This window comes from Suricata suricatta, chromosome 10 (assembly GCF_006229205.1).
Source record: "Suricata suricatta isolate VVHF042 chromosome 10, meerkat_22Aug2017_6uvM2_HiC, whole genome shotgun sequence".
Taxonomy (NCBI): Eukaryota; Metazoa; Chordata; class Mammalia; order Carnivora; family Herpestidae; genus Suricata; species Suricata suricatta.
In genome coordinates, this window is record NC_043709.1 from 24,755,899 (window position 1) to 24,769,963 (window position 14,065).

The 14,065-nt window shown below is 45.5% G+C and overlaps 1 long non-coding RNA gene across 1 annotated transcript in view; it reads left to right on the forward strand.

The window, feature by feature from the left end:
- Positions 1-7,104, forward strand: part of LOC115304729 — a 27,018-nt gene extending 19,914 nt beyond the window's left edge. Inside the window, exon 4 of the long non-coding RNA XR_003914584.1 lies at positions 6,743-7,104. This is a non-coding gene — a long non-coding RNA (uncharacterized LOC115304729). The remainder of the gene's footprint in view (positions 1-6,742) is intronic.
- Positions 7,105-14,065: the final 6,961 nt, after the last annotated feature.

Sequence of the window (14,065 nt, forward strand, 5' to 3'; positions counted from 1 at the left end):
CTGTCTCACATTCAGATTCTTTTGCAAAAATACTCAACAAGATACTAGCAAATCAAATTCAACAGCATATAAAAAGTATTATCCATTATGATCAAGTGGGATTTATTCCTGGGTTACAAGGCTGGTTCAATATTCGCAAATCCATTAATGTGATACACCACATCAACAAAACAAAAGAAAAAAATCATATGATCCTGTCGATAGATGCTGAAAAAGCATTTGACAAAATACAACATCTCTTCTTAATAAAAACCCTTGAGAAAGTTGGGATAGAAGGAACTTACTTAAACATCATAAAAGCCATTTACGAAAAGCCCACAGCCAATGTTATCCTCAAGGGCGAAAAACTGAGAGCTTTCCCCCTGAAATCAGGGACATGACAGGGATGTCCACTCTCACCATTGTTGTTTAACATAGTGTTGGAAGTCCAACATCAGGAAACAGACAACAAAAGGAAATCAAAGGCATCAGAATTGGCAAAGAAGAAGTCAAACTTTCCCTTTTCGCGGACGACATGATACTCTACATGGAAAACCCGATCGACTCCACCAGAAGCCTTCTAGAACTGATCGATGAATTCAGTAATGTTTCAGGGTACAAAGTCAATGTACAGAAATCAGTTGCATTCTTATACACCAAAAATGAAGCAACAGAAAGAGAAAGCAAGAAGCAGATCCCATTCACAATTGCACGAAAACCCATAAAATACCTAGGAATAAACCTAACCAAAGATGTAAAAGACCTGTATGCTGAAAACTATAGAAGACTTATGAAGGAAATTGAAGAAAACACAAAGAAATGGAAAAACATTCTGTGCTCATGGATTGAAGAATAAACATTGTTAAAATGTCATTATTATCCAAAGCAATTTACACATTCAATGCAATCCCCATCAAAGTTGCACCAGCATTCTTCTCAAAGCTCGAACAATCTTAAAATTCGTATGGAACCACAAAAAACCCCGAATAGCCAAAGTCATATTGAAGAAGAAAACCAAAACGGGAGGCATCACAATCTTAGACTTTAGTTTCTACTACAAAGCTGTCATCATCAAGACAGTATGGTATTGGCACAAAAACAGACACATGGACCAATGGAATAGAATAGAGAACCAAGGACTGGACCCACAAGTATATGGCCAATTAATCTTTGACAAAGCAGGAAAGAGTGTCCAATGGAAAAAAGACAGCCTCTTCAACGGGTGGTGTTGGGAGAGCTGGACAGCAGCATGTAGAAAAATGAAATTAGACCACTTTCTGACACCATTCACAAAAATTATTTATTTTTAAAGTTCTTTTTTAAAATGTTTATTTTTGAGAGAGAGAGTGAGAGCAAGAGCTGGGGAGGGACAGAGAGAGAGGGAGACACAGAATCCCAAGCAGGCTCCAGGCTCTGAGCTGTCAAACGTGGGGCTCTAACTCATGAATGGTGAGATCATGACCTGAGCCAAAGTCAGATGCTTAACCAACTGAGCCGCCCAGGTGCTCTTACATTTCTTAATTTTAAAATTCTATTAAAATTTCTTCAAACCATTTACAGGATTTTTTCCCCAACTACATCTCTTTCTTCCTGCACACCACACACACACACACACACACACACACACACACACACACACACACACGTAATTCACAACTGATTACAATGTAACATCTCTGATCAGGACACATCTTATTATCACTGTCTGGTTCTAATTTAATTGACAGCATCATTTTCTTTCTTACCTTCACGTAACACAGCGGTGCATCTTGAAATGGATGACAAATGAAGGTCTTGAGTACATACACATATATGTACTTAAAGGGTGACCTAGAAATTTGTGCTGGTTGAATGTTCAGAAATATTAAAGAAGTCATGGCTGATCTGAATGTTGGAAAAAAGCAGAGAGTTCAAGCAACTCCATGGGGACATCATCCTCTTTATGCAAATAGAATGTGCTTCCTTGAAACTGGGACCTGGGGGAACCTGAGTGGCTTAGTCAGTTGAGTGTCTGATTTCGGCTCAGGTCATGATCTCACAGTTTGTGGGTTCTAGAGCTGTGTCAGGTTTTGTGCTGACAGCTCAGAGCCTGGAGCCTGTTTCAGATTCTGTGTCTCCCTCTCGCTCTGCCCCTCTCTCCTACTCTGTCTCTCTCTCTCTGTCAAAGGTAAATAAACATTAAATTAAAAAAAAAACTTAAAAGAAACTAGGACCCATTATAATAGACAGTCTGGCCAGTATAATTCTGGAGAAATGACTAATCAGCACAGCTGTGATTGGTTATACTTGGACCCTTTTAGGAAAAGATACCATGTGCATTTTAGATGTGTGTTCAACACTTGGAATGTTCGGAGTTCATCCTGGGCTTCTGTAGGTAATGCTTTAGCTGTTAGTAGATGCTCCAGAGGCCAGAGGAGGAACGAGGCCTCCCAGCTGAATCAGCAAAGATTTTTTCTAATAGCCTTGCTTATTTTGGGGGTGAAGGGATTTCTGCAGCCGAGAGGCTGAGCACTTGGCGTGGTTCGAGGGTTCGTAATGGGTGTGCCAGAGGGTCTGACTGGCAAACTCATCACATAATAATAATAGTTTAAATGTTGCTGAAGATAATTATTTGGGCGTTGGAAAGCTTCCTTCTTGGTACACGCGATTCAAAAGGCCCCTCACCGCATGTGCCTGCAGGCACAACCCTTGGAACTCCAAGAAGGGATCATAAAAGCTGGAAGGATTGCCAGTACCAGCCTTTTGAACTCATTTGGGGTTTCCATGGAAGTGACCGTCAGAGTAGATAGAGCCTTTCGAACAGTGTCCCCAGACACGTTGTCATCAAGAGCACACGGGGAGCCAGAGACAGGTGGGGAGACTCGCCTGTTCTTTGCCCACGAGCCTCTTCTGGCAAACCAAACTGAGCAGAACCAGATAAGAGTTGCTCAGGATCATCCTGGAATTTTGGTTCCTGAAGTGGAGAGGAGTGTGAGCAGAGGGTCTTCTGAAAGCCTGGTTTGCAGGAGGGGGGGCGCCAAGGCAGTCGGCGGGGGTATTCGTTCAGCTGGCGTGAGGATGCCCGGAGGCTCCTTCCACTCACCCGGTCACCAAGTATTTATCGAGCACCTACTGTGTGACTTTGCTTCTGGACATTGAGGATATGGAGGAAATAGCAGTCAGTGAAACAGACAAAATCTCTATCCACATGGATCTTCCCTTGTCGTGGATGGAGATAATAAGTAAATGAATAAATCACATCAGAGAGTGATATGTGATCAATGCTATTGGGTGGAGGGAGGGCGAGTGCCCAGGGGGAGGGCAGTGTGGAGACAGGGTAGTCCTATCAAAGGGGGGCGATAGGGTGAGACTGAGAGTATGGAGATTTGGAGTGAGTCACAGGGACACCACGGTGGGGTGTGTCCTGGAGAGAGACGAGCAAGTGCAGAGGCCCTAGTGCATGAGCCTATGTGGCCAAGACAGACTTGGTGGCCTCATGGCTAGAGCAGATGGAGCTGGGAACAGTGGTGGAGCAGGGGTGAGGGGTGGGGGGTGGGGTCAAGAGAGCTGGGGGAGGGCTTGAGTTTGTGCTATGCTTTTTGGGTCACTGTAAGGACTTTGCTTTTCCTGAAATGAGAGGGTTTGGCGGGTGGGTGGGGAGGGTCTGAAAAGGGAGTGAGGTGATCTGCACCACTTTTTTTTTTAATGTTTATTTATTTTTGAGAGAGAGAGGGAGAGAGAGAGAATAAGTGGGGAAGGGGCAGAGAGAGAGGGAGGCACAGAATCCGAAGCAGGCTCCAAGCTGGCAGCACAGAGCCAATGCAGGGCTCGAACTCGCAAACCATGAGACCAGGACCTGAGCCGAAGTTGGGCACTTAACCGACTGAGCCACCCAGGCACCCCACCAGCTCGTTTTAATGAGGGTGCTCCCACTGTGGGGTGAAGGACACACCATGTTCCCAGTGAGAAGGGGAGCAGGGAGACGGCTGGGGGTTGGCTGCGTCAGAGGAGAGGAGAGGGCAGGGTCTGGGCTGGTAAGGATGGGTGGGTGGGAGGTGTTTTGATTGTGGGTGAAGCCAATGGGGTCGAGGTGGGGAGCTGGTGGGCTGGATTGCAGAGACACAGGAAGGCGGGGAGTGAAGGGCCCCTCCAAATCTTCAGGTGTGCACAGCTGGAGAAATGGAGTTGTCAAATGTTGTTTCCGGGGCACTGGAGGGGAAGCCTATTTTTTGGGAAAAATCCTGTTTTGGACTTGTTAAGTCTGAGATCTTTATTTGATATCCAAGGAGAGGCTGATTGGGCAGTTGTGAGTGTGAGTTCAGGGGAGAGGTCTGGGTAGGGCCATAAATGTGGGAGTCATCAGTTGATAGATAACATTAAAGGAACTGAATGGAATTTTCCAGGGTACGTGTGTAAATGAAGAAAGTTGAGCACAGAGTCCTGGGGCTGCTGCTAGAACACGCCCAGTGCTGGTGGACCCTGTGCCTCTGCTGCCTTAATGGTGGAGCGTCAGGGGCACCTGGTGGCTCAGTCCGTTGAGCGTCTGACTCCAGCTCAGGTCATGATCTCACGGTTTGTGGGTTTGAGCCCCACGTTGGGCTCTGTGCTGACAGCTCAGAGCCTGGAGCTGCTTCAGATTCTCTGTCTCCCTTTCTCTCTGCCCTCCCCTGGTCATGCTCTTTCTCTCTCTCAAAAATAAACAAACATTAAAAAAAATTTTTTTTTTCATGATGGAGAGTCAGGCAGAGTCCAGGGTCAGGGCTTTCCAGCTCCTGGGGATTTGCTTGGAGGGGTCACAGAAAGTGAGGTCTCCGTCTGCTTGGTAAATGTTTGGGTAAGTACCCAAAGGGCACTGTCCTCTCTACCAAACACACTGGTCCAAACTTCTCCTGACACCTTCCCAGCCCCTTCCATGGGAGCAATGACCGTAGAAGGAATTCTGTCCCCTCCATGAGGACCTACCACCTTGCCACCGGTGTGCTTTCCACTTGTTTTCATCTTACCATTGGCTAGAGAACAGGGGCTTAATACTGAGACTGGTACTTAAATCTTGGTTTTGTTGCAAGATTAGGCAAGTGACACTAGGAAGTCTCTTAACCTCTGTGAGCCTCAATGTCCTCATGCCCACATATGCACGGGCTGGTCTTGACACCCCCATGGGGTTATATGCGTAAAGAGGTTACCCTTGTGTCTAGCAAATAAGAGGTAATTATAATAGTAAACACTGTGTTCCAGGCACAATTTCATGAATCTCTTATTATTTCCACTCTACAGATGAGGTAAACTAATTTGGCCTGCTGGTAACTCAAGCAGCCTGACTCTAGGAATTATTCATTTGGTCACTATGCTCTATGCTTTTTGAGAACACATTAAACATTTTCTACTCGGGGCACCCGGGTGGCCGAGTTGGTTGAGCATCTGACTTCAGGTCATGGTCTCACGGTTCTGTGAGTTGGAGCCCCGCGTCGAGCTTACTGCTATCAGCACAGAGCCCGCCTCGGATCTTCCAGTCCGCTCTCTCTCTGCCCGTTCCCTGCTTGTGCTCTCTCTCTCTCAAAAATAAATACATCTTAAAAATGTTTATTCTTCTCTCTTATTTTCAAGTATTTTTATTAAATGGCTCAAGTATTTTTATATTTTTCCTTGTTACTAAACTATACTCATTATCTGATCCTAAGAGAATTGTCATCCTCTTTGTACTTAAAAGAAGCAATTAAATGCGATGGCAAGGAAAGAAAAATTCAAAATTTCTGAAGTACAAGAAATGCGGTCTTATTGTGGGAAGCCAGTCAGTGTAGCTGGGCATCTAAAGCAAGCCGGGCATATGACTTTCTTCCCGAATAGGCAAGAACTGACCAAAAAGGAAAATTATGTTTTTAGAACGCCATGAAAATCTGAATAGAGTGAGAGATTTGCATTTTAGAATGTTCGGAGAAGTCCGCTTGTACCCTGTGTTGTGCATTTGCATGTGTATATGTGAAAGCATGTGAGTGAGTGTATTTGAAGGCATGTGAACGGACGTGAATGCCGGTGCATAGGCTGTGCACGCACGTGTGCATTTGGAATATGTAATACTTGCCACCAAAGGAGGTGGCTCTCCAGGGGCTTGGTGCAAAGGGATGGGCTGGGATTAATACTTCTTCAAGTCATTGAGCCGCTGACACTCAGAAGGGAAAGCAACCTTCAAGGAGAACATAAAATCGTTTCCCATGAAATAGAGCTGCCGTGTTTAGCAAATAAACACACAAGCCTCCCAGTTAAATTTGAATTTCAGATAAACAATGAATAATTTTTTAGTATCATTATGTTCTATGCTATGTTTGGGACATCTTTTACCAAAAATTATTTGTTATCTGAAATGCAAATCTAACTGGGCGTGTTGTGTTTTATCTGGCAGCCTTACAAAGACAAAGAATTTAAACACCTGCTGATTTTTAAAAATCTTTAAAATTCACCAGCCCCTTTTGGACTAGCAAAGATCTTTGACTCTGGCTGGAGGTGTCAACTCGTTCCTTTCTCTTCTTTCAGGAAATCCCTTAATGACTTGGCACCACCATCTGTGAAATGGGGAAATAATCTGCTTCCGTCCTCTCAGAGGAGGGGAAAACCCTGGAGAATTTCACATCCTTATCCACCCGCATAATGGCCTGGGGCACTTTGTAGAACTTCATTTTCCACTCCAGTAAAAAACCAATTAAGAATCCTTTCAAAGGATTCTTATGACATGCCTTAATAGCCATCAGTATCCTGTGGTGTTCAATTTCTTCTTTCTCCTTCTCTCTAGCTTACGTGGTGACAGAATTCTTCCTTTTAGATGAGTAGCAAATTCCATGGGAATGCATAGAGGAAATTTCCCACAACTCTGACTCCTGGGAAGCTCACAGCAGTCCCAGGTCCGGGGGCCTGGGGATGGTGTGAGTGTCTGGACCACACAGGACTTCTTCCATCTGGAACAAAGAAGCACGTGGGGGTAAGCCTCAGGCTCTCAAGTAGCAGTTCCTGGGTTCATACTGTGTCCGTCACTCTCTGATGGTCTGGATTAGAACCTCTTGGACCTCTGCCTTCTTCATCTGTAAGATGGCTGAAACACTAGTGGCTATGTCAGAGTTATTACAATATTCTATTGTTAATAAAACTGTGTCTGGCTCCCGGGAAGCACTTAATGAATGTTAGTCATTGTCATTATTGTTGCCTGGGACAATTTTTCCTAACCAGTTCAGTTATAATTTTTATTAATAACCTTTTCTGATGGTAGATGGAAAGCATGTTCATAGAATAGTATATGAGTATAGAAAAACCACAGGAAAAATATTAAATCAGAAATCCTTTGTAAATCTGTCTCTGATCTTTAAAAAAAGCTCTCTCTGATCTTTTTTTTCCATCTATATAAGTGGTCTCAATGCTGACAGTGCATCAGAAGCACCTAGGAAGATTTAAAAATACAAATACGTGGGCCTCAAACCAAATCTAAAAAATCAGAACCTCTAGGGGCAGGGGCAAGGGATCTATAGTAAAAAAATTTTTCCAAGGGCGCCTGGTGGCTCAATCAGTCAAGTCTCCGACTCGATTTTGGCTCAGGTCATGATCTCAGGGCTCATGGGATTGAACCCTGCATCAGGCTCTGAGCTGACAGTGTGGAGCCTATTTGGGATTCTTTTTCTCTCTCCCTTTCTCTTTGCCTCTTCTCTGCTTGCTCTCTCTCAAAACATTAAAACATTTTTTAAATTCCAGAACATTCTATTGTAAAATCAGACATAAAATCCTGCCACTCACTCATTCATGTGCTCTCTTTCTCTCTCATACAATTCTCAAAAATTGGACAATATTGTACATTTGGTTTTACAACCTGCTTTTATCAAGTTGCCTTATCACTCATTATTCTTCTATAATGTCTTATTTTTTCTTAAGGCAGCAGCAGTGGTTTCAAAATGAATCCACTTAAAAATGTCATCACTCCTGCCTTCTCTTGTCCCACTAGTCTGCCACAGTTGATGAACGGAGACCCATTCACCATTGTTTCCCCCCACCTCTCTGATTTCAGCCCCCTAACTGATGGCCACACCTGGCTCTGGCCTTTCGGTCATCACTGTGCAGCTTTGTGGCTAAAGCTGGAGGTCGCGCAGGCCTGCGGTGCGGGTTTGCACAATTTCTCCCCTAAAATATTAATTTGACATAGAACACTGTTTTTCATTTACTGCTCAGCTGATCATACTGGTGGTGATTTCAGTTCAAAACAACCTCCAAGGACTCTGGAGGGAAATTTCCTGGGCTGTCTACTGACATTTTAGGAAAATAGAATGACACTAAAACACCATAAAAATATCCATCATAGACAGCTGTCTGCAGTTACTGATTAGCAGGACTGGGCATGGTGGGAGCAAAGGCCATAAGCCAACAAGAAGCAAACACACAAACCTTTATGCCCATCCTGCCGCCAATACCTGAAATTACTGAAATCGATACAGTCATTACAGGACAACAAATGTGGCCCCTGTTCTCTGTCCTCCTGTGCTGATCCTCCAGTGACACAATGGAAGCTCAAGTGATGGTTGGTTGAAAATTCTTCAAAGCCTTGTAAACCAGGGGCTTCTCAAGAAGTGTGTTGTTGTGGGGCGCCCTGGGTGGTTCAGTCGGTTAAGCGTCTGACTTCAACTTAGGTCATGATCTCACCATTTGTAGGTTTGAGCCCTGCACTGGGCTCTGCTGACAGCTCAGAGCCTGTATCCTATTTCAGATTCTGTGTCTCCCTCTCTGCCTGCCTTCCACTCTCTCTGTCCCTTTCTTTTTCTCTCTCAAAAATAAGTAAACATTTAGGGGCGCCTGGGTGGCTCAGTCAGTTGAGCGTCCGGCTTCAGCCCAGGTCATGATCTCACAGTTGTGAGTTTGAACCCCACATCAGGCTCTGTGCTGACAGCTAGCTCAGAGCCTGGTGCCTGTCTTCAGATATTGTGTTTCCCTCTCTCTCTGACCCTCCCTGCTCACGCCGTCTCTCTTTCTCTCAAAAATAAATAAGAAACATTTTAAAAATTAAAAAAAATTAGTAAACATTTAAAAAATTAAAAAAAAGCATGGTGCATTTGAAAAAATAAAAAGGTAGGGTGCCTGGGTGGCTCAGTCGGTTAAGCCTCCGGCTTCGGCTCAGGTCAGATCTCACGTTCGTAGGTTCAAGCCCCACGTCAGGCTCTGTGCTGACCGCTAGCTCAGAGCCTGGAGCCTGCTTCCAGTTCTGTGTCTTCTCTCTCTGCCCCTCCCCTTCTCATGCTCTGTCTCTCTCTATCAAAAATAAATAAAACATTAAAAAAATAATAAAAAAAGAAAAAAATAAAGAGACATCCATTTGAGATCATCTGCATGGAGCAGCGGGCAGAATGAGGGATGGCAGGTGACCAACTGGTCTTCAAGTGGGGAAACCAGGGGAGGCCTAGCCGCCTGGAGCTGGGCCATTTGCTCTGGGCTCTGGCCAGGCCAAATGAGGGATAATAATAGGGGCTGCAGGCCATTCCGAGAACAGCAGGGCACCGCACAAAGACGTCTGACTCTTCAGTGAATACACAGCTGAGAAGGAAGGCAGTTCACGAGGACTGAGGAATGATGTGCCAGACACTCTTAGGGTTACCTGAGGAAGCCTGGGGGACAGACCGCCTCTCTCGGGAGAGGAGATATTTTGCATGGTGCTAAAAGGATATCTTCCTATTTAAGAGTGAGGGAGGGGCTCCTGGGTGGCTCAGTCGGTTCAACGTCCGACTTCAGCTCAGGTCATCATCTTGTGGCTCGTGGGTTCAAGCCCTGCATCGGGCTCTGTGCTGACAGCTCAGAGCCTGAAGTCTGTTTCAGATTCTGTGTGTGTCTCTCTCTGCCCGTCCCCTGCTTGTGCTCTATCTCAAAAACAAATAAACATTAAAAAACATTAAAAAAAAAAAAGAGTGAGGAAGATGAAGCCCATTCATTGAGTCGGAGTGTGCTGGCCTATTCTGCTCTTCTCAGGCCGTAGGAACAGGAGTCTTAAATATGTGGAAAAGTTCTGCTGCTGTGGGGAAGAACGTGGGTATTGTCACACAGACCTGCATGCTCTTCCACTTATCAACGGGTTATTTACTACCTCTGAGGCTCAGTTTCTTTCGCTGTGTAACGGGTAGGCGCGCACTTCATAGAGCGGGGACCAACGGCGCTAAGTGCATGAATGTCTGGTGGTACCACGGTGCCGGTTCCCAAGGCTGCTGGGGCCGGAGCGGAGGGGAAGTGAAAGTCTCCAAGCCCGGCTGAGAGATGGGGTGATGTTGCCGTCAGAGGTGACGGGAGGTTTTGCCTGAGTGGCCGCGTGACTCAGATCTCTGTCCTCGGCAGGGAGGCCCTGACGGAGGCCTAGGCTGAGGCCGGCTCACAAGTGTGATGGTCTGACGGTTTGCCGCGCCCGCATGAGCCTCGCCCTGTTCTGGTTGGTGAGCAAGACAAGGCTGATGACAAGCTTCTCCTCTGTGTGGCAGTTCTTTTCCATCCCAAAGAATGGAAACTGCAGGATCCCAGGAGGCCCAGACCAGTCAGAAGAGTTTTGTACCTCCCTTGTTTCTTATCATACCAGGTGCACCCTCCAGGGAAGAGCCTGGCGCTCCGGTCTTCAGCCTGAAGGCGGGCTTCTGCGGTTTTGCAAGCCGTCCTCACCCACGGCGCACTAGCTCCCATGCGGGGCGGGGGGGGGGTTGCGAGTCTGCAGACCCATCAGAGTGACCGCCCCGGGAAAGGAAGCCTTGCTAAGCCTCTTCCTTAGTTTTCTCCAGAGCAGAAACTTAGCACCCGTGGTGATATTTCATTTCAGTGCTCCTTCCTGGACACCGATGAAGAAACCATCGGTTTCTTGAACTGAAACAAGAAAAGGAGGCACGAATGATTTCTAAACAGAGTGTGATTTTAAGCAGAGGATTTAGGAACATTATGTTCTCCTCCCCGGTTGCAGAGAGGCAACCTTTCTCTGGGAGGGGACTGAGATCTTATTGCAAAAACAATAGATGTTGATCTCAATCTGTTCATTGCTTCTGCTTTTCATGAGAAAGAGGAAAAGATTGTTACAGAGAAGCCTAGGGGAGAGCCTCAGTTACCATACAAAGAACTTTCCATAAGCACCCAGTACTGCTACACAATGTGCTAAGTACTTTATGAAATTATTTCACAGCAGTTCTTCTCATTTTAAAAAGTTGAGAATTTTAGCTGGGAAACCGAAGGCTAGAGCAGGGAAAGCATATGTCTGGCCATGGGAAGTTTGGGGACAACAAGCTGTCCCCTTCCTGTTGTCTGAAGAGAGAAGGATCGGATGTCCACTTGGAAGGATGAAAACAGCCCTCAGCGTGGGTTCTGGCCAAATCTGGTCTACAAAGGACACAAAGAGACTTGGGAGCCTCTTGTGTAAGTCAAGATTTTTGGGTGCATGTGACAGAAATCAAACGCAAGCTAACTTAAGCTTAATGAGAAGAAATCTACCACCTCATCCAACTGGGGCTGGCAGAGGCACGACTCACAGCTGGAATCAGGCATTTAAAGAACGCTCGCTTGCTCTCTTCCTCGCTCGCTTTTGTGTGTCAGCCTCATCATCTCCCATTACAGTCAGGCTTTCTACACTCAGCCAGGTGTTTATGATCCTAGCTCAGCAAGACTAGCAGGAAAAGCAAGTTCCCTCTGTGAATATGTGAATATTAAATATACATGGTAGGCACTGAACATAACTGTAGAGAAGGGCTCTGATAAGTCCTGTCCTCATGCCACCGTACCAGTAATGATCACCATTGTCGGGGGGGGGGGTAGGGTATGGTGACAAGTGAGCCTGTGGTCAGTGCAGGGCAGCAAATTGTGATGAATGATTCTCCGAGAACTAGAGAGACTGGGGATGAAGGAGTTCCCCAAAGGAATCAGGAAGGCAATACAACCAAAATTACAGATGCCCACCGGGCCCTGGAACTGACAAGGAGAATTTGAGAGATGCCATCTTCATATTGATTCTTTTGTGCCCCTACTTACTCAAAAAATGACAATTAACACACGTACTGCACTTAGTAGTTTGCCAGGGCTGCCGTAGAAAAACACCACAGATTAAGTAGCTTATCAGCAGCAGAAATTCATCAGTCAGAGTTCTGGAGGCTGGAAGTCTGAGATTCGGGTGCAGCGTGGTTGAGTTGTGGTGAGAGCCTTCTTCCCGGCTCGCGATGGCTGCCTGCCCCGTGGCCTCTGCCTGGTGCGCGCAGAGGGCTCTGGTGTCTTGTCTTCTTGTAAATGGGGCATCGGTTCTATTGGATCGGGATGCTACCCTTATGCCTTCATTTAGCCTTAATCTCCTTATAAAGGCCTCAGCCTTTATGGCACATGGGGGATTAGGGCTTCAACATATGGATTTTGAAGGGATACAATTCAGTCCATAGCGTCCTGAGGTCTAGATACTTTTTTGAAGATACGGTTTACCTCTGTTCTACAAAAATCTCAGTGTTCTGAAAGACACTTCATGCTTAAAAATGATAGAAATACTTACGGGGCATCTGGGTGGCTCAGTCAGTTCAGCATCTGACTCTTGGTTTCGGCTCAGGTCATGATCTCGCGGTTCATTGGTTCGAGCCCCATGTCAGGCTCTGCGCTGACAGTGCACAGCCTCCTTGGGATTCTCTCCCTCCCTCTCTCTCTGCCCCTCCTGCATGCTCTCCCACCATCTCTCTCAAAATAAATAAACTTAAACAAAAGTATTTGAAATTCTACGTAAGTGGGATTGAGGAGGAAAGAAATTGTATTGCCTGTGGATTCTAAGCTCCAAAAGGCAGGGACTGTGCCTCCAAGCTGAGCTCAGCCGTCAGCCCTGAGAAACGCATGAATTGGGGAAAGACGGACTTTCCTAAAGATGTGCAAACATCAGTGGTTTGAAGGCCATTATCTGAACTTCATTTCCCTGTTGGAAGCATAAGGGAGGGTGGGACACTCCGTGTTGTCACTGAGGCCTGATTCTCCTGAATTTTTAAATTTTTAAAATGTTTTTTATTTTATTTTTGAGAAACAGAAAGAGACAGCACGAGGAGGGGAGGGTCAGAGAGAGAGGGAGACACAGAATCTGAAGCAGGCTCCAGGCTCTGAGCTAGCTGTCAGCACAGAGCCCGACGCGGGGCTTGAACTCACAAACTGTGAGATCATGATCTGAACCGAAGCCGGACGCTTAACCGACTGAGCCACCCAGGTGCCCCTCTCCTGAATTTTTAAGAGAGTTTCCTGCTTCTTCTGTCTGGTCCTGGTTCTGAAGACACTGCTGCTAATAACCAGGTCTGTTGCTCTGTCTGCCTTGTCCTCTGGGAAATGAAGTTTTACCCTTGAGATATGGTGTAACAAGAGCATTTTATTTAACAAAATAAAATATAGCACATATACACTGCACACATGGGGCTTTAAAAATAGCCTCAGAAAAACTCTTATTTTTGTGTGTTTTAGGATTTCTTCCTAAAATCTAGGGCAGCTTTTACAGTTTTGCTCAGGGGCTGGTCTGTTTATTCTTTTTTCTGGGTTTTGGATTTCAGATTCAGTCACAGTTTTGTAGGTGCAGAAATGTTTTTCCTTCTTCTCTTCGAGGTTCTTTGGCTGGCCAAATAATTAAATTGACACAAGACAGATTAACAGGAGAAAAACAAATTTAATTTCATGCATAAAACCCTCACAAAGCTATGAGATTCAAAGAAGTGGCCCAAGCAGACAGTGTTTATACTTTTTAAATAGAGAAACAGTAAATTTGTAAAGAATTAGCAAGATAAAGGGGTTTGGGCTTCGGGTAGTAAATTAGTGAAGAAATAACAAGTTTTGTTTATCTAGCCTTCTCAGCCCTAAATTCCCTGTTTTTGGTGATAAGGATCCCTTCACCCTCCTGCTATGCCTTTCACATGGGAGATTAATCAGCTTTCAGGAAGACAAAGGAGGATCAGAGTGTTCTTCTTGCACTGACTCTCAAATAATTTTAATTCAAAATAATTTAAAAATTAATCAAAAGAAACCTCATGGAAAATGGAATCAGGAGTCCAGAAGCGGGGGCCCTCATGCACTACCGCCAGATGTGGATTCTGAGCCGAAACAGGAAGCCTGGTCCACATGGAGCTGG